The 21558-nt window shown below is 39.9% G+C and overlaps 1 protein-coding gene across 1 annotated transcript in view; it reads left to right on the top strand.

Annotated features, from left to right (window-relative positions):
- The first annotated feature begins 18692 nt into the window (after positions 1-18692).
- LOC149779956 (uncharacterized) overlaps positions 18693-21558 on the top strand; it is a 45800-nt gene continuing 42934 nt past the window's right edge. Inside the window, exon 1 of the mRNA XM_089936664.1 lies at positions 18693-18801. The gene's annotated coding sequence lies outside the window, so the exon portion shown is untranslated. The remainder of the gene's footprint in view (positions 18802-21558) is intronic.

Genomic DNA, 21558 nt, shown 5'->3' with positions numbered 1-21558 from the left:
ATTCAGGTCAGCCACTTGCAACACTGTTGCCATTTATCCCCTAGTGTTCAGTACAGTGACGTCACTGACGCTGGAAATTTTGAGACTATAAATATCGACTTGGGGATTTCCACATTTTGTAGCTATACATATATACTAGAATTCATAAACAGGAACGTCACTCAAGCTGAGGCTATAAAAAGATAGTGGGATTTTCCAAAGGAAAAACCCACAAGTTGGAGCTATAAATAGATAGTGGGATTTCATAGGAATTTTAGCTGATTATAGATACATACGTATTTATCCACGATCGTCACAGAAGTCGATATTGTAAGTAGTTACTAATTTTATCCATTTTAGTCTAAACCATTGTAACTTAATTTTCGGGGATATGTTTATTTTCCTTTAAATTCTGGGACAATTTCGTCATTTTAACGTTACTTTTAGTCACATCCATTTTGTCGTTGAGCGTTTCCTTGATTATAGCTATTTATAGCATCATTACAATTATGCAAATTTTTGAACACCCCAGCAAGATTTCAGGTCTTGGTAATGCTTTATATATAAATCCCACGCTCGTACTAGTGTATGTATGTTTCTGTCTCTGTTGTGTTTGACCCTCTACCATCATTGTCCCTAGATAGTCCCACCATGTTCAATTCCCCTTGACGCTATACAGATCCACCATGTTCAATTTCCATATGTTAAATTCCCTTGAGGCTATATCCCCCAGGGGTTTCCGTAATGTTAAATTTCCCATTGTCCCTAGACAGTCCCACGATCTATTCCCCATGTTAAATTCCCATTGTCCCCAGACAGACCCACACTATAGTCCCCTGTTCCATTCCCCTTGTCCCTAAACAAGCCCAAACTCTATTCCTCATGTTAATTTCCCTTGTCCCTAGACAAGCCCAAACTCTATGTTAAATTCCCATTGTCCCTAAAGTGGCCCAGCGTTTTTCTCCATGTTAAATTTCCATTGTCCCTAGAGTTGCCCAGGGGTGTTTTTAATGCTAAGTCCCATTGTCCCTATGGTGGCCCACTTAACTACTTATGTTGTATGAGTTATATATGTTTATGTCCCGCCAAAGGTTCTAGTTCCACCCCCACCCCCGCTCTTTGGTCCCAATTGAGGTCAGCCTCTTGCTACATTGTTACCAATTGTATGTACCGTGCCGTCACCTACCCTGTTCCATTCCTATTGTCCTTATACAACAAACCCACTTTCCTTTGACGCTATACAGGCCCAATATTCTCCCTTTTCAATTCCCCATGAGGATAGAGTGTCTCAGAGTGTGCTGAAAAACCTTGAGGCTAGAGTGTCCCAGGGTGTGCTGAAAAACCTTGAGGCTAGAGTGTCCCGGGGAGATCTGTAGTGTATTTTCCCACTGAGGCTAGGGTATCCCACTTTACTACTACCAAGCTTGACAAACATAATGCACAAGCTCACCTGTCTTAAATAGACACCAGCGTACAGGAAATGATGACTTTGACACTGAGCTTAATGAGCAGGACAACAAATAAATACAATGAAAGATATTATTTCCCTTTACAAACCCTTCACTGTTTAACAAAAATTTAAATATAACAGATCTTGTTCTGTTTTATTTATATTTGTTGTAATTCTCTGACCGCTTGGGTGTTCTAGTGGTTAGAGCGTCCGCCCCGGATGCGGGAGGTCGTGGGTTCGATCTCCGGCCGAGTCATACCAAAGACTTAAAAAAATGGCAGTAACAGCTGCCTCGCTTGGCGCTCAGCATTGAGAGGTTAGTGCTAGGACTGGTCATCATGGTGTCAGGATAACGTGACTGGATGGGACATCCTGCAACATGTCTGCGGCATGAAGCCCCAGTGCTAGACATCACAATAAACTGCCACACTGCAGACATAGCGATATGACTGATTTTTTTTTAAAGCTACTATAAAAAATCCAAATCACACACACACACACACACACACACACACACACACTTAATATCAAAATAAATAATTTCCATTGCGTAATTTTTGTTCCCATTACTTTATACTATAAAAAAAAAATAATCAGTAATGGCCATTATTTCATGACTGATCATTTCCATTTGCAAAATTTTCTCCACAAGAAACTGCAACATAAATATATTAAAACAATGCTTCTTAACTTAAAAATGTATTTTAGCAGCAGAGGGGCTGTACAGACCGAAACTTTTTGCATAATAAACCCCTCCAGGAAACTATTCCTCGATAGAGGGCTTATTTCGACGAAATAAACCCTTCTATTCAGAATACAGGACAAAAAAAAATGTCCCCCGAAAACTCGAAGAGTTTCCAGGGACAAACTCGTTGAGTTTGCACTGACAACTTGGGTTACTTCAATAAATCTGAAACAGTTTCCGTGGCGGGGTCGTTATTGAAAAATCCATGGGTCGGGTCCATCCCCTCTGCTGCTCTACGAAATGAGTTTCCAAGGAAAAACATTTTTATGTTGCAAATAGTGTATCAAGTCCAATACGGTATCTTGTTCTGGGATCGTGTAAATTTATTGTCACAAATCCGTGAGGTTTTCTTTGAGCATGACTGAAGAAATTTTTAAATTTATTTAAATCCATATCGCCACCACACCAGGTTTGATGAATATTTCTCAGTGTATGTGTATCAACTCCATTGAATATCGCAAGAAGATTACAATTATCCCTGATTACTTTAGGAATTTGTGTATAACGCTGAGTAACATAAATCACATCAGTGTTTTTGTGACGTCCCCGGGAAAATATTCTTGCGGGATTTTTTTGCTTGTCCAACATAACATCATCATACACTACTAGGTTGTTAATTGATTCATCAAGATCCTCGACGCTGGGGGCTTCTTCGATATCAGTGATAAATTCAACAACATCCTCACCGTCTTTACTCAGCGCGCTTGCACTCTCATTAAAATCTTTTATAACGTTATAGCATCGTTGATCATCTACAGATGGAGCTATCAAATACAGTTTATCCCATTTCATCCACTTCATTATCAAGTTCAGCAACAGCTGTGTTTTACCTGAACCGGATGGCCCAATTATAATCGCGCGGATAGAGTTTGGTAGCACTGAATTATGCTTAACTGGCTCTTTCTTTTTTGTCGCAGAAAAATCTGTAATTTCCATTTGTATATAAAGAATAATAATTATGGATCTATATTGTGTGAAGTGTAAGGCACGAACCCCTACGAATGATCTAACAACCATTACAACAAAAAATAACAGACAAGCACTTTCTGGTAAGTGTACGCGATGTGGCACAAAAAAATTTAGATTTCAAAAAAAAAGCGAGAATTTAGCGGAGGTGACATTGCAGCCAAACTTGGAAAGCTCCCCGGAACTCCCTGGGCAAAGTATCCCGGAGAAAAACATCTCCCAGGATACAATTACTGCGGTCCAGGGACCCGACTAGATATCAGACTTGATGAACAATCTAAACCAAAACCGGGAGAGTATCCGATAAACGCTATCGACGCAGCGTGTCACATACATGATGTTGCTTATCGAAGTAAAGATCTACAAGACAGGCATATCGCGGATGTGAAATTAATTCATGCACTAAGCGCCATAAAAAATAAATCATTTAAGGAGTCACTCGCTAATTGGTTAGTAAGATCAGCGATGAAATCTAAATTAGTATTAGGCGCTGGATAATTAAATAAAAATGCAAGCGATTTATTATTCCCCAATCGGATACTGGAGAGGTAACTCAGCAATTAATAAACTCGCCAACGCGGCATCAGTAACACGCGAGGTTGCCAAAAATTGGCTATCAAAACAAGCAATATGGCAAATCTACTTACCACCACCTCGACAAATCAACTTTGCACATTTTGATGTTAGTGTGCCCAATGAAGTTCATCAGGCTGACATACTATTCCTGCCTCATGATACTGTCCGTAGAAAAATATACAAATACGCGCTAACAGTAGTTGATGTTGCCAGTAGATACAAAGAAGCAGAACCGTTAGCGACTAAAACAGCGTCCGAAGTCGCCTCTGCGTTTAAACGAATTTATCAACGAGGACCTCTAAACTGGCCACGATTATTACAAGTTGATCCTGGCAAGGAATTTCAGGGCGCGGTGTCATCACTGACAAAGCAGCATAACGTTACCATACGACGAGGACATACTGAAATTCATCGGGATCAGGCAATTGTTGAGCGATTTAATAGAACACTCGCTGAGAGATTATTCGGATACCAGTACGCGAGGGAATTCATTTACGATACGAGATCTCGTGAATGGGTTGCAAGACTGCCAAACGTGATAGCCGCACTGAATAATGAAATTACCAGAACAACAAACATGAGACCTGTAAATGCAATCACAAAAAAATATATACCCCGCGTCAGTGAACGCGGACAACAGCAACAAAATGTTTCAACGCAGCCAGGGACGCTAGCGTCCCCACTGCTGGGTAATGTCACCGTTAGGTATTTATACGAACCAGGCGAACTAGAAGGAGGAAAAAAAAGAGCAACCGATCCCACATGGAGTGTTACTACACATAAGATATCCAGCATAACCAGATCAACTGGCAGAAACGCAATCTACAGATTAGATTCGACTGCTCCTCAACGCGGATTTAAACGCGAGCAACTTCAGGTGATTCCCGAGGATACACAATTACCACCCCGATCACTAAAGTGATCCGCACTGAAGTGATTCAATCATTTAAATAACTGCAGCAACACCTCTGCGTCGGTTACACTCAAGACAGGTCAACATCACATTTTCACGTGTATGACCGCGACTGCTATCTATTCTATCTACGGTGAATTGCCTTGGGTCGTTTTTCGAATACTGCCACAGCAATAAACAATTACAACTCGCACAGTGATTATTCTGCTGTTGTTGTAATTGTATTACAAATTCAACATCCAAACTTTGTTTGGGATCAAACTCTCTACCATTTTTTTTGTCGCTCTGTTTGTAACCGGCTAATTTCTTTCTTATTGTATCATCAGCGATTGATCTGTTGATGCTGTCGTTGATAACATCATCTAATACAATTCTTTGTAACTGAGCTATCCTTCTTACTCTTGACACGGCTAAATAAACTAAATTTGACCACTCGATGCGATCATCAACAATCCAAACTGTTGTATCTGAAATAGTTAGTCCTTGCGAACTGTGGATGGTCATAGCGTATCCTAGCGTCCACGGGGATTTGCTCATTTTCAGTGCCTGTTCGACAGCATCAACATCAACGATAACAATATCATTTAATACTAAATTTTGTTTTTCCGTCCCTGACGCAGTCAGGCGTCCTGGAATATCAACATCAATATTCTGCAATCGCGTATCAGCTGGTCTATAACACAACGGCACTGGCAACATGGGAAATTTCTTCTGATGTAACTGAAATAACCGCTGCTGAAGTGTGTCCCTGACTATCTTTCTACTTGCCACAATTAAATCACCTGGTTTCCACGTTTCCCAAAAGTCGCTCAGCGAAGTCTCTGGAATTATTTCACGCATTATCTCACACTGGACTTTATTGGTTTGTAGCCTGATCAGTGTCTTAAACTCTTTCAGCGTTTCATCGAGTGCTCTAACATCGTTAGTTATTTCCTCATAATAATCTACAAAAGTTTTCAGCCACTCGTGTGGAGATTCACCTGTAAATGGCGGTGGTTGACCATGATCGCCGCACATCACCACTGCGGTATTTTTCTTTAGCAACCAATCCAGAAACTGTTTTAATATATCTAACGGCACAGTGTCTATCTCATCCCAGATTATTTTCTCGGGAATATATTTCGTTCCCATTCGTTCAGGTGTCCACGTGCCGCCGCTGTATTTGAAAAAACTGTGATACGTGCACGCGTTAACATCCCGTTGTCTCATCTCCCTGGCAAGTCTGTGTGTGGGAGTCAGCACGACCAAGTCAGAACCGCGAAATAATTCAATCGCCCGAGTTGTCTTACCAGAACCACCAGGGCCGTTTAGATAAACTGTTTTGTGTCTTGTAACAGGATCGTGCACCGGCGGAGACAACGAAACCGTCGAAGACATTTCTGCGCTGCGATACTCATCCACGATTTCAACGTCAGCTGATTCACAATATCCTTGTAACATTTCATTCTTTATTCTCCACGAGCCCCACGATGGATCATCCGATATAACATTATCCAACAGCGCTGAGTATTTTTTATTAATATAAAATGAATCCGTTGCAACTCTCACTGCGACAACAGGGAATCTATTAATCATCGACAACAAATTTATGGATACATAAGCTAGCATCGAAGATCTCAAATGTGTGTACTGAGATGATTCTCCGTCGATATAACTAAAAACAGTCCCTAGTTTTTCCCCGTTTGACAGAAACACATCTTCGCGGTTACAGAACATGTTGTTCGTGGCTGCATCAGCGACAACAAGATCCAATTCAGTCTTGTCCATGATTAATCGACTGTGATGTTGTTTATGATCATACGCTCCACCTTGAGTGAATTTCCCTATTATTCTTCGTCCTAGATCTTTTGCTGTGCTTTCGTCATTTCTGAGTTTGTTTTTAAGTACTTCAGGAGCTTTCTTGATGATAGCGTCGATAGAAGTTTCTGGATATTCTCGTGACCAATCTTCGATGACTTCTTCTAACGTAACCGGCGTTGGAGTTGGCAACCAAACTTCGGTTTGACGACAATAACATATAATCGCTTCGCTGACCGTCAGCGACAACAGTATTCGACTGTCAAGCATGTATCGCAATAACACTATCGGTGCCCATCGCTTCTCAACGAAATGTCTGCCAAACCAAACATAACACACAGGATGTAAATCCTTAGCGAATTTAAACGACGACACACAAGCAAATCCGGTCAAGTCAAAATCAGGCAATGGTCCGTTTACAGCAACTCTTGTCATCGAGTTTGTAACGTGGCCAAATCGTTTAAAATATTCGCTGCATTCTCCACGCCCAAGGAAACTTCCTGGATAACACACCGTCATGTCGACGGATATCATACCGCGGTGATCATATCGAGTATTCCACAAACCGCCGTGTCCGTATTCAACACAGCTCTGTTGGATATCCGCAAGAAAACTTTTCGGAGTTGGTCTCCATGAATTTCGTTCCCGGGCTACATGCGCGACAACACCCGGGACAGTAAAACAGTGTGTCAGTAACGTATCAGTGTTGCCAGCATGATATTTTTCTGCGAGTTTTTTCATTTCCTGCTGTAACGCCATTGTTCTGTATATTTCCCCGTTGGGTCTCACAAACTGATCATATTCTCCATCTTCGCTACTTCTGAATAACCACACAGACACTGGATCGGTTTTACTTATCTGATAAATAAAATCAAACATGCTCCCAGAATTGCTTTGCAATTCCGGATAATACTTCACAACACGGTCTTGCGGAAATATCCTAACCGAGTCAGTCCAGGCGTGACTGTTATGATCGATAATAGTTATTGGTGTTCCACGGGAATTGTATTTACACTCATACAATACCTCACCGGTTAACGATGAAACCGTTATAGGAAATTTTAGTAATCGCTCTAGCTCAGCAACATCATTTATTGACGCTCCTTTATCCGCTACTCGTGTCGCCCACGCTGTTATTTTAGTTTGTCTTAGCGGTGTTAGGCCGTTTCCTCGCATTGCATTTTTAAAATGTTCCATTACTCGCTCAGCTACACAATTCATCCTTGACTCTGTCAACGGCGACACCTTCATCGGTTTGAGTTTATCAACGCGTGGTTTCTTCATCGGATAAATTCCATAAACAACTGCGGTCACAGGATACGCTCTGGCATAATATGGTATATCAATCCCAACAAGTACTCCCGGTTTTGAGTCTTTACTTAACAGAACGGTTTTTCCACGAACGCCTCTGGCATCAAGAACAGGGTCTAGTTTGTCTCTGATAATCCACGTTCCCTCGCCGACTCCAACAATAAATTTTATCTGTACGAAATATCTTCTATCGTCGAGATACCCAATTATGTTACGCGCGATTGTATCGTTCATGGTAGCATCAATGATACGGTCACGAGAAATGCTCGCGTTTCCGAGGATAATTTTATACGAAGACCACGTGTGTGCGGCACCATCACGACGAAACTCTTCTTTGGCATTCTTGATAACACCAATTACCTCTGCTAACTCTCTTCGTCGTGGATCAGCGGTTAACCGGTCAAGATCGAATCTAGAACCTGATATGGGTTTTATTCTGGATAGTCTTTCAAAACCCATTATTATAATTAAGACAAATATTTAAATAGACAAAAATATTATATATAATGAACGGAAACTCAAAGAGTTTCTCATGCAAGTGGATCAAACTAAATTCATCAGCGCCGTGTAGCAAACCCTGCAGAGGCGAATACTGTGGACAACATGCTCAACAGGTCCGCGGTGGGAGTCTAGGACCGATACCGTGTATCAGATGCGGCATTGGAGTACGAGGAAAAACGCAATTATGTTCAGCGTGTGGGGGAAAACGCTATCGAGAACTAAAACGGTATTATGATAAAAAAAATCCAGACTGTGATAACGCTCTCTCGGAGCGTGATTACATAAATAAGTTTTCAGACAAATTATGAATTAGACAAATGATTTGCTTATAGTATAATGAATCAAGAATTCGTCCGACATCCAACTATTCCAAATTATGAGGCAAACCGAGATGGCATAGTACGACACTGCACGCGAAGACGACCAGTTGGTGGAGTTGATAATGGTGGTTATTCAAGATTTACTGCCACGTGCGGAAAGAGGTATTTATGTCATCGTTTTATTTACGAATGTTTCTTTGGAGTGATCCCTAAGGGTTTTGTCATTGATCACATTAACGGTAACATACTTGATAACTCTATAAACAATCTTCGCGTGGTCACTCAGAGCAAGAACTGCCTACTGGGTAACACAGGGCGTTGTAAAACAGTTGCAAGAAGAGCTATTAAATCTATAAACGCAATTACAGGTGAAGAAATTGTATTCCAGTCAATAAACGCCGCCGGTAGGTATTTCGGTATTTGTCCACCTTCTGTACAGCATGTCGCAGATGGGATCTACAAAACAGCATTTTCAAAGAAGCTCAAACAGAAGATTTCATTCTGTTATATAACTCTTATCGTTGACACAAACGACGATAACTCCTCCGAGAGTGTGTAACGCTTTGCAGAGTTGTCGTTGCTGGTCAGAGGATTTGCTCCCCCTAAGAAAGCCACCTTGATAAAATATTTTATCGAGTTCATAACATGTAATCATTTATTTACCGTAGAATATATATTTTTTTACAAACAATATCCTCGTTTTACTGAATATATCCGACTGTTTTGCTCTTCTGTGCTTGTTATATGACCGCGCTTAAGAAAACATACAATTAAAATATTTTAAACAAGTCCCGCCCACTGCTAGAGCGAATTTCCAACTCGCAAGTAACAGTTGGGTTATATACGAAATCGCTCCCTAAGACCTTTGGGTCGATCGAAAGTCAGCACGCGCAAGCAAAACCATAAATTTAATCCGCCAATGGCGGGTGTCTTTTGTGCACCATCCAATGGTCGATTCAATGGATGGTTTTGCTCTGCTGCTGACCGTAGAAAATGACCCACCTGTGTATGTTTGTGTCGTCATAGGATAAGGTCTTAGGATAAGTTAGGATAAGATTACATGTTCATTGTGCCTTTACTTGCTGTCATACTCGAATCAGAGGTAAAGGTTGTCTGTTCTGTACCGTCTCTTAGGATAAGATTACATGTTCATTGTACCTTTGCTTGCTGTGATACTCGAATCAGAGGTAAAGGTTGTTTGTGTTGTCAAATAAATGTTTGCCGGGCCTGCTAGAGAACTCGATCCTAGAAGCCAGGGCTGTCTCGTCTTGTAAATAAATGTGCCTCTGAGTCACTTGGCAGTCAGAGGGGTCCGTCCTTAGGATAAGTTACGTGTTATATGTTTGTCCTTGTCAATTCACTAAACACGTCCTCTTGAGCCTATAGATATCTAGAGGCTCTTGCAGGGGATAAAGTGTTTCGTGTTACATGTTGTATTGTCATGTCGGAAGCAGTCCTCGTGGGGTTCTAGAACGTTATTTGACGATCTAGGCCCTTGCAGGGGATAAATGTTTCCGACTGTCTCGTTTTGTTTTGGAAAGCTAGCGTTTCTCATGCAAAGTGTTTCTATTAAAAATATAAAAATATATAATAATATGAATCACGAAAATATAAATACCATACTTGTTGAAATTAAAGAATTACAACAGCGAGGTTTTAATATTTTACTAGACACTGAAACAATTATGTCAGATTTTGAATCCTTGAATGAGCTATCACGCTTGGGGAAGAACAATCTCCCTGCCAGATATAGGTTCATTAAGGGTTTGCAAGATCGCATTTACAGATCACTTGCCGGGATAACTGAAAATCAGGTATCTGAATTTATTCCACTGTGCCGTGCAGTTGAGAAGATTCGTCTTGGATTGTCACAAGAGTATGAGACTCGAAAATTAATTAGCACCAGGGTGAGACGGTTAAAAGGTTATATAAAGAATCTAGACACGGAAATGCCTTGCATTTCTGACAAAAATACTAGTGTTTCTGACTACGAGGCCGACAAGGAAGTATAAACCGCATAGCGTGTGACTCACAGCACAAAGTGAAAGTAGAACCTGAGAACGCTAGCGCCCCCCCCCCCCGCTTGGAGTGTAAAGCACATTTCCACGGGTAAAAAAAAAAGTGTATTATTTTTTTTGCCCTTGGAAACTCAAAGAGTTTCTCAAGTGAAGGGCGCTTTCAGATTTTCAGGATTTGCTTAAGCGTTTCAACATCAATACAGGAATGAGAATAGTTCATAATCTGTTCTCGTTGACACCAAACTATGATCATATGATTTTGCTGTAGCTCTGTTAATTGTGACGGAGTTAACAAGAAGTCTTCGTCACCATACACGTCAATAACTATTTTAACGGGGAAATACTGTTCTGGGAATGTCTGTATTTGAAATGCGGTTTTTATTGCCTCGTAAAGAATTTGCTTATCATGAATATGAACTCGTGCATGAATGTACTCGGGTTGATACATTATACACAACCGTTTTTTTTTAAATGCGTGCTAGCACTTTCAACGATAACTTATGCTGGTTTTGATAGGGTATTTGCACGATAAAATGACGAAAATGGATCAGTGCAGAAAAAAAAACTATTATAAATATTATGGATCCCTTGACTTAGGACTTCACCAGTAAGTTTATACTAACAGTCTCGTCACGCAGGTCCAACAAATTCCCCCTCTGGTCGGTGAGTTTGAAATTTATCGTTGACAACCACGGGTTATGACACCGTAGATAGACCGGATTGATTGGTTCTTGCACAATCAGAAAACCAGGGGGGTCTCTTGGTGTGAACGTATACAGGATAAACCCCTGTTGTGCCGTCGTAGTATCTGATGCGCTGTAACTGCCATCGATGACGTCACATACAAGATTGACCGCAATAACATCTGTGATATTTACGATCCCGGGTGAGATGTGTCTGCCATCGGATGCTGTACTGTTGTCGTGCTTGAGAATAACAGGTTGTGGTTTTATTCGTTCGTACGCGGCAAGAATATCTTCGAAAGATTGATCGATGAGATCAGAGACTGATTTTCTCAGCTCGGGCACGTTATATCCAGGAAATTTAAAATCTGAAATATCATTCACTTGAATACCATATTTAATTGCAAAATCTGCTCTGGCTATCTGTCTATAATTATCATCGATATAGTCTTTAAGATCCAGTAAAGCCTGAATTATTCTTAGATTTATAGTTTCCATGGCCGATGCGAGTTTGTTTAGTTTTTCTATGGTTGTGATAATATTATCACGCGGACTTGTTAAATCAGAAATATAATCTTGGAAATATACTCGCAGGAGTTGTAGCTGTTGTTTATGTACTAGATTGATCGGAATAAATAATTCAGATTCTATATCATCTAGACGGTAAACACGGAGCTCCTGCCCCCCCTTAACACGTGGAGCTTCTATACTCCAAGTATCGGGCATTAAAGTACTTTTTCTTGCTAGTAATTGATCTGCAAGGAGTAAATAATAATTGTACTCGAGGTCGTGTAGTGCTTCTTTATAGGTCATAAAATCCGATTTTTCAGGTTTTGGTGGACGAGGTTTAACCTCGGGGGCCTTTGGCCATCCTAATAATGTTCGGATTGAGCTGTTATAAATATCCACGGCGTATCCTGGCGTTGAGATTTCAATGACCGCAGACAGCGTTGGTTCATGAGCTGTTATAGATATTTTGGCTTCCTTGCCGGTGATTCGTTTTATTTGGCGTTGTATCTCATTATTGATTTCTTCGATCTGATAACTCCCAGTGGGAAGTGTAATTGTATTCCAGTCAAGTTCACCCTGTTCGCCGGAGTCGGCTTTGCTTTTCCCGAACACGAATGAATTATTTGGCTGCAGACCACCAAATGATGCCGACCTAACATTGGGCCAGCTGTGATACACACTGAGCTTTGCTAACGCGATTTCACTCACTGGAATTGGAGTTCGAAAATTAATACCGAATTCTGGTGTCGTCGAGGACACTGAGATCATTGTGGTCCTTACCGGTGTTGTGTTTGTGACTATTTGTTGAAGCAGTTCTATTGACATTATTTATTTGTTTAGTTTTCAAATAGTCATTGTACGCATCTGACATTAGTTTGAATTCAGAATCTGATATCGTAGCGTCGCTACATTGCACGTCTAACGATGATGATATCAGCGATGATAATTTCTGATATGCGGTCGTGGCTGTATTTAATTTTGTCGTGTAATCGTGTAATTTTGTGTTAGCACATGATGATATTTTTTTTGCTATGATGCCGAAAACTTCAGCTGTTGTTGTGGCCGCGGAAACACAGATCGTGGCGGCGACTGCTGCAGTTACCGGAGTGACCGCTGATAGTATTGCTCCGGCAGATGCAACAACGGCAGATACTGAATAAACCATAATATCCAGCACTGTTATGCGGCGCTTGTATTTTTTTACTTTTTGACTAGTTACTTCGATGACAGTTTTTAACTCAGATTGCCACTCACGGACTTGATTGTATCGATATTGTTGAGCATCTGGCGTCGTTGACATTATTCAATTACGCGGTAACCAATTGAGGCGTTGCAGCGACGAATTCCAAACAAAACCAGTAAGATGTTGCTGTTAAACTATCGTCCTCGGCTTCAAGCATAAATGTTTCCTCGGTTCCGCTGTTTAGTATTACAGTGCAAACCCCGGAATACTTATCGGTGGAATGTCTCCAAGGATATGTTGTGAAGATTTCAAATTTAGCGGCTGAAAACACAGACAACCTGTAAACACCGGTGGCTGTTGCTGTATATTTGATAGTGTTATTTTGTCGTGACCATGTTGCGAATCCCGATGATACCGTGAATACGATGTTGGTGATATGCCCCGGAGTAACTCCAGTGGGAACTTTAATCAAACTGGTTTTGTTAACGATATCAGGAATACCCGATACGATATCCTGCTGTGTTTGTTTGATCGTGTTAATGTCGGTCTTTACATCAGCGAGTTTTACATCGACGACTGGAGGAGTCCCAAAGAACTTATCCACGACCTCATCAGTTTTTACGAAGTTTCTTCGAAATCTTGTAAACGCGCCCACGTGAACATCATGCTCTGCACGCAGCGTATTTAGTTTACCGTTGACGATGTCCACGTATTGTTTGTTTGACGCATCCTGGTCGGATTCGGGATTCGCTAACGCGGTTATTTTGTTGCCGCTCATGCTGAGTTCGCCTGTCATCGTGTCACCGGCTTTTTTCACACATTTATCAACACCTTTATCAATACTGTCTTTGATGCTTGCGATTGATATATTCGAGTCCTTGATCCGGCCGCCATCACTAAATGCAACGAAGTTATCCTTGGTAGCTCCAAGAACTCTGCGAATTATATCATTCCACTTAATGTTGCTCGTTCTTAGTTTTCCTTGCCTGTCTTGGAAAATAGCAACTTCATCTGGGTCAACTCCAGCTATATTCAAAAGATTATCGACTTCATCTTTGGTCGCATATTTTGAGAGATCAGCATCTGTGCTTGGTTTACCTCCTCGTGTGAAAGGTCTTCCGTAAATATCCACCATTATTCTTATTGCTGTTTTTCAAATGCTAGCATTTCTCGATGCGGTATATTCATACACTACTTTATGAGGAGGAGTTGCTGGATTTCTTGAGATTGCATCAAGAACATTTAAAACCTCCCTCCCACAAATGGGCGGATCAATTAATGTTTGTGTTGGTAACGTCGACTGCCACACTGGAACATTAGAAAATCTGCTGACATACTTGAGAAACTCAACTGGCGGTGCTAAACCGTACGAATCAAAATAGATAATTCCACGTGGATCGATCGCGTAAGCAACCCAGTGAGTTCCCGGACCATCTTTGTTGTCGAGATTGATAATGCCAGTTTCTGGATTATTCGGTCGTTGCGGTAATTGATCTCGCATAAATACGCCTCTGAAATGTTTTACACGCAATTTTTTAACAGCATCGAGTAAATCAAAATTGCTCAACGGCGTTAGAATTTTTTTGGATACCATGATGGTGGAGTTCCTGGTAGTCTTAGACCGCGTCCCTTTTTTTTCTTGTATCCTTTTCCCGTTGCCTTTTTTAGTGCCATTCCAGCTGCAGTTCCAACTGCACCGAGTGCTGCGGCTTTTGCTACGGCTGGTGCTGCCGCGGCAATCAACGCCGGTATTGCTGCGAGAAGAGGAAATATTCCACCGGTTTTAGTCATGTCCTTGATAGCTGCAGCAGAGAAATCAAGTCGGACACCGGTTTTTGCTGTTAGTGCCTTATTAAAATGTTTAAGCTGAGTATTAGTCAACGACAATTTGTTTGGACCACCAGTAATCTGATCTCGTTTTAGTGTTATTGATGTCCCGCACGTGCTTGCGTTCTTTGATTGCAATTTCTTCGTTTGACCGGAAGTCAAGGTGACATTAACATGACTGTATGACATTATATCCTAAGTTTGATTTTAATTGCGTTACATATTCTCGATTGGAGCGTCGATGACCCTCATTCGTCCGCCAACACCTTCAAGCAGCATTGCTTTATCGGAGAGTATGACAGCAATCGCTCTGTAACCACCAGCAGGAACACCTACACGAGCTCGGAAATGTAGGTCGACAACAGATTGTTTAACCAGATCAAGATGTTCCAGCGAAAAGTAATAAATCGGATATAAACTCATAAAGTCTCGCTGTGATATTTGCAGGCCAGTGTCTACATTAAGGTCGCGCCCCATAAATGACATCAGACGATGATACGCGCGTGCGACACGATGATGTTCGAAATCTATTAATATATCCTCAGATGGCTCCTGATGCCCATTTATTCTCAACGAAACTTCAGAAACTCCAAGTGTATCAAATACCATTGGATTTCTTTCCTGGCTATCTGTTCTAGCACGGTATTGAAATGCAATGAAAATATGTCGTGGTGCTGATACTCCTTGTTGCGATGATATATGCCATGTAAACAACCCACCATTATCACCCTGAATAACGTCTGTGGTTGTTGTTTTCCAGGATAGCAGTGATTTACCGCCCGTGTCCATGAAAGACAACAGTCGTTGTTCTTCGGTGATTGACGGAGACAACACTGGCATCCACAACCACAGTTTAGTTAGTATTACCTGACCAGGGGCAACAGCAGCATCTCGCCAGATAGCGTCATTATCATCAGGTTTTCGCACAAGTACAACTGTGTGTTTGGCACCGAATATGACCTTGTGGACATCTCTGCAGAATCCAAAGATGTGAGACAATGGAATCACACCTGAGAACTCTTCATCTCCACTTAACATCGATCTACGTGTTGCAAAACCCAAATTAAAATTTTCGTTCATCGATGCAACTGCGTCACCGGCATTATTCATTGTTACATTCCTGTTCTCGGGGCTGTCGGTTATATCCTTTGCAAACATCATTGATGGTCCGGCTGATCTGGTGTAATCATCCGAGTATCTCGCCAACCCGAGAATTGTTGTGGCAACGTCGACGTTATCATGAATTGTTTCAATTTCTTTTCCATCTATCATGTAAATAGCGGATTTAAATAACGCCATGATGCCGTTGTTAACAAATCCAACTCGGTCGCCGATTCCGTAGTTAGTGTTATCATTCTTTAAAAGCCTACCTTCAACTTCGATGAAGGCCTCAGCGGGCAAGAAGTATCTACTTGTATCCTGGACCTGTAGTTCAATTCTTCCGCGTTGGTTAGGATCACGTGCTTCATAAGAATAATATTGAAAATCACGTACAGAATCATCTTTAAGTACTGGTTTGGACATATCAAACGCGTCATTGGATTTTCGTGCAAACATTATTATTATTTGTGATGATCTAATTAAAATGTTATCGTCACCGGAAACCACTACCAGCTATCAAATTAGCAGTTACACTATCTTGCAACGCTTTGGAGGTAATTCCTGCTGTTGCGATCTCAGCTAATTTCTGATTTACGGCCTTATTTACTACGCTACTAACATTTGCCGGCATAGCTTCAGTGGATGGTAGTTTTACTGGCACCAACCTCTCGACTGGGTTTTTTTTTCGTATCAGCTGTGCTAGTCGATCCTTGATTGATTGAAATGCTTTCCCGGCAAGACTACCAACAGTGCCAATGGCTTTATCCTTGACAACATCAGCGGCTTTCATCGCGAATTGTTTTGCTAACGGTCCAGCTTTCGGAGCGATTCTTGTGACTAAATCCCTAACAACATCACCGACTCCATCTCCGTAAACAACCTCGTATACTGGTAATCGTGAGTTTACTACTCTGACACTTCTTGGTCTGTGAAAAGAATCGTGTAGTATCATTTTATTTAATTATTGTTTATCTAACTGAATTTGCTAGCAAATTTAATTATTAGTCGCTGTGGTAACCGTCTGCGAGTTCATCAATGAGCCCCCGGTAGATGCTGATATCCATGATGCCACGCTGAAATAGTCTCTGACAGATATCTGCGGCTTCATTTATAATTTCCGGAGAATTGTTTCCGGCACGTCTTCCTCCGATGAGAACTTCCAACCGTGATACATCATCGATGATATTATTAGGGCAGGCAATAAAACCGGATCCTAAACCCTCCCCTGTTGATGGTACAATTCTTGGGGATAAAATGTCTTGAGGCAAACTTTCAGAAGATGTTGTTAAGCTAATTATCGGCGACCTAGTTTGTTTGAATTTTTGGCCCCGCGGACTTCCTTCAGATGCAGCCTCGTATTCACTTAACGGAGTTAGGTCAGGATCTATTGCTCTTCGCCGTGAAGGATATTGTTGTCGTTCTGTGTGTTGCAACGGTGATTTTTCTTCTTGAGGTTGCGATGGTGGAATTTCAAGTTTACGTATAGCATCTACAAGTCTTTCGTATTTTGTATCGTCCCTGCTGATTTGTTTTTTATTTTCACGTATACGATACGAATATTTGATAAAATTATCATCTGTCATAGAACCGTGTTCTGGGTTTAAAGACACATCTCTTCTAATCAATCCTAACAGTATTGTCTCAGGTAATTTCTCTTCTGGTACATTTTTAAGAAGTTCAATATAATCCGGCGTAAATCTTTTGGCGGGGTCAGTAATTCTCCCTGTTACTCGCTTACCAGCAGGTACTGACACAACAACTTCATCGGGTGGAGGCGGGGGTTTAAGTCCAGCTGAAATATCCTGTAAAATTTTCCTTTGCTCTATTAAAGCCTCTTTGGTAACAGCTGCGGATTTTTCAGTAGCTTTGGTCACGGGTTTAAATAATTCCTCCGTAGTCTCTGCAAAGCCTTCCCGTGCTTGCTGTCTTAGTTGTAATTTTTGTCTGACACTATCACGGACAGGAAGAAATTTCTGAATTGCTTCGAGACGTTCTCGAGCTAATCTAGTCGTATGTGCTTCTCCAATATTTGCCATTATTTATTTGTCAATGATTTAATTCCGCTAACATAAAAATGTTTTTCCTTGGAAACTCATTTCGTAGAGCAGCAGAGGGGATGGACCCGACCCATGGATTTTTCAATAACGACCCCGCCACGGAAACTGTTTCAGATTTATTGAAGTAACCCAAGTTGTCAGTGCAAACTCAACGAGTTTGTCCCTGGAAACTCTTCGAGTTTTCGGGGGACATTTTTTTTTGTCCTGTATTCTGAATAGAAGGGTTTATTTCGTCGAAATAAGCCCTCTATCGAGGAATAGTTTCCTGGAGGGGTTTATTATGCAAAAAGTTTCGGTCTGTACAGCCCCTCTGCTGCTATTTTTGAATATTCTTCGAAGAAAGATAAGACAGTTCCACTGCATGGGTCGATTTCCGTTGCGCATCAGGCCGGTCATTGTCATATGAAATACATTTTTCAATTAAATTGATTATATAAAAATAACCAATAAAGCATGTATCCATACTGATAAAGACCACTAAATAATGTACTAACTACTGAAATCTCCATTGCGTATAATGATTTTCATTGCGCAGCAGGTTGATTACATTTAAGTGAAAAATTATTTGAGTAAATTTGCACCATTATTTAAAATAACTTTCATCTTTTATGTTTTGATGTAAATTTATTTCTTGAAATAATATATAGTTCAAAAAGTGACGAAACAGTTTTAATATACAATTTGTTGATTTTCATTGCGTATTATACTTCCATTGCGTTCCATTTTTCCATTGCGTGTTTTAGTCATACCCTTGTCGGCTGCTGCTGCACTACGGAAAAGAAACTGAGAATGGTGGTAACAACAAATGACATTATTGATGACATTTTCTGCATCCGGGTTTTTTTGAAGTGACACCTTGTTAAGGTGAGATCAAATGTATGATCTTTTAACTTCATGAAATAATGAAGTTAATATCTATAATGAAGTACTGCTCCTACAGCGCGTGCGACAGTAATGTACCATCAACAAAGACATGTCATTTTCACGTTTGCCGCTGCTTTGTGAAATTAGCCTGGATAATTATGTCGCTGTCATTTCATGAAATAAATTAATTAAATCATAACAAAAGTTGACTTTAGAGAACGCTTCCAGTTGAAGCTATTGTTCGTTCCGCACAGCATTACGGATATAGTCGCTGTGCTAAAACGGGTGGGGGTGGGCGGGTATAGGTATCACAGTATCAATTGTTTTTCCATAGACCTCAGTGCTAATGTTTTGGGAAGTAAATCTACTTTATATTCTACCTCAGCATGCATGTCACACACTGCCATAGAGAACAATGTTAGATTGTCAATTTGACATGGACAAAACCAGGTACTCCATTGCTTTTAAGAGAGATAACTCTGCTGGAACTAGACGGGTAAGAGATATAGTCACAACAGACATATTTTCAGCAATGTGTACCACATTTAAAAAAAAAAAAAATACAAAATATGATCTAGATATGAATTAACATAATCTCACATGTTGCCAAGAGGCTCAACTTTTTTTTAAGCCTAAGAGAAAGTACAACTCTTACATAATGCACCAATCACAGCTGGTTTTGTTTATTTCTGAATACAGTGTTCCCTGCACCTTAAACTCCGCCCACCTGGGCTTGTACAATTGGTACCATTATACCTTTAACTCGAAACAGCTTTTCAGAAACTATATTGGACCTGGAATCCAAAACAGGTATATTTTTGCACAATACCTGTTACTTGTGTGATCGCTTTTTGCATGGAATTATTAGTATTTATGCAAAGTCGTAACTCTGAATCTTGCGTATCTGGCCTTTTTATAATTTTAGGGCAAGTTTTAAGGTGAGTAAGAGACTAAGATAATGCCCAAATTGAATTTGATCCTTTTGATCTGCCAAATACATGTTTAACACATAAATGTTTTAGTAATTGCAACAACTGAACCCCATTTTAGGATATTTTTGACAGTTTTAACTGATGTGCCTTGCCTGAAAATTAATTTTGAATTAAGTGGGTCAGGCTTGTCATCTTAACCAGATGATGCATTGCCAGCATGGTGGAAGTAGTCAGCGATGTCATTTGTACAGGTTTGAAAATATGTTACAGTATACTGCAGAAGTATCTCATTAGTTTTGGACAAAAATCGGTAAACAATTACTATTTAATAAATTTTCAGTCACCATATATAATTTTAATAGAACTCATAGCCAACTTAAGATTTATAAACTTAAGGGCTGCTCATTTGATGATTGCTGGCACCTGCCTGTAAAGTTTTGAACATGTGTTTCCTCTTCACCATCTTGGGATATGTTGTTAAGTATTATCTCAAATTTTAATTTACTGGTTCTCTGTTTTCTTTTATAAGGATGTGAAATTGTAAAAATGAATAGTAACACAAATTTAGATTCTTTGAATTGCCTGGATAATGCTTTTGTTTTGGAGTATATGAAAGGATGGTGAATTCAGATGTACAGTTGGTGATGATTTACCCCAAATTAATGTACACATGTTTTAATTTTTTTCTTTTATTCACTTATACAGTGTATGAATATGACATCATTTATTTAATTTAAGGTATTATTAGAAATGTTGCCAGTTTTGACACATTTGAAAATTCCTCTTTGTTGATGAGAAAAGCACTGATTTGCAAATTTTGAAGATTTTGATTTTTAGATTTGATTGTTTGGTCAGCTCTTGGCATAATGACTTGGGGATTATAGAGAGAAAAAAATACAAATATGTAATAATTAGATATCAGTAAATCCCAAATGTACATTCTAGAACTGTACATAACGGTATTACATATTTAAAGTGCATTTTGCAAATTATCTTACACATAGCTAATGTCTGTAGATCCATAAATATTTAGGTCAGTGTCTTTAAATGTACCTAAAAGTACATAATTTGTTTTCAGCATAAACTATTTCAACATCATTTTAATTGACATTTAGAGTGACATCTCATTCAGTACATGCTGGAAAAGGGCGGTAAATTTACCTCACATTTATCAATGATACAATGACCTCCCAGGGAAGATTCTACGATATTGATTAGGGCAACTCAGCAGACCCATATTTTGTTGGTGGTCCCATAATTTTTATTATGAAATATTGCAATTGCAAGTTAGTCAGTCTTGCTGCCCAGAACGCCTGCCTTACTTTGTTCATATCTGTTATATTTGTTACTAGATTTTAACTATAGTTTTACCTATTTCTTTACCAGACATAATCTTAATCATACAGAAGCTTGGTAAGTGCATTTAATAGGTCAGGTTCCAGGCTTGATCCAAATATCTAGACGATAAGCAAAGTTTTTTAAAAAAATACCCAAGAAGTCTGCTGGTGTATAAAGTTCAAAATAGTCGCTTTAGACTAATGTTTTGGGTATTTTAATGTCAGATTATTAAAAGTATGATGAAATATTATTAAAATTGTATAAAACAATTACAGCTTTTCTTATTTCATTAAACTACAGTTGTTATATTACATACAATGGCAACTTTGAAAATATAGCAGTAGTTCCATCAGTTTATCAGATAAATTATCGGATATAATGATTAATTTTTATTAGTAATGGATCTGGCTATTTGCAGTAAGTAATAATTTGTTTCATATTTGGCAACAAAAATTCAGTTTTTGCCTTGTTTCTCAAGGCACCTGTA

This window comes from Sinohyriopsis cumingii, chromosome 16, assembly GCF_028554795.1.
Source record: "Sinohyriopsis cumingii isolate HCF-2022 chromosome 16, ASM2855479v2, whole genome shotgun sequence".
Lineage (NCBI taxonomy): Eukaryota > Metazoa > Mollusca > Bivalvia > Unionida > Unionidae > Sinohyriopsis > Sinohyriopsis cumingii.
The sequence above is the reverse complement of the archived record's forward strand: the minus strand, read 5'-3'. Positions and strand labels throughout refer to the sequence as shown.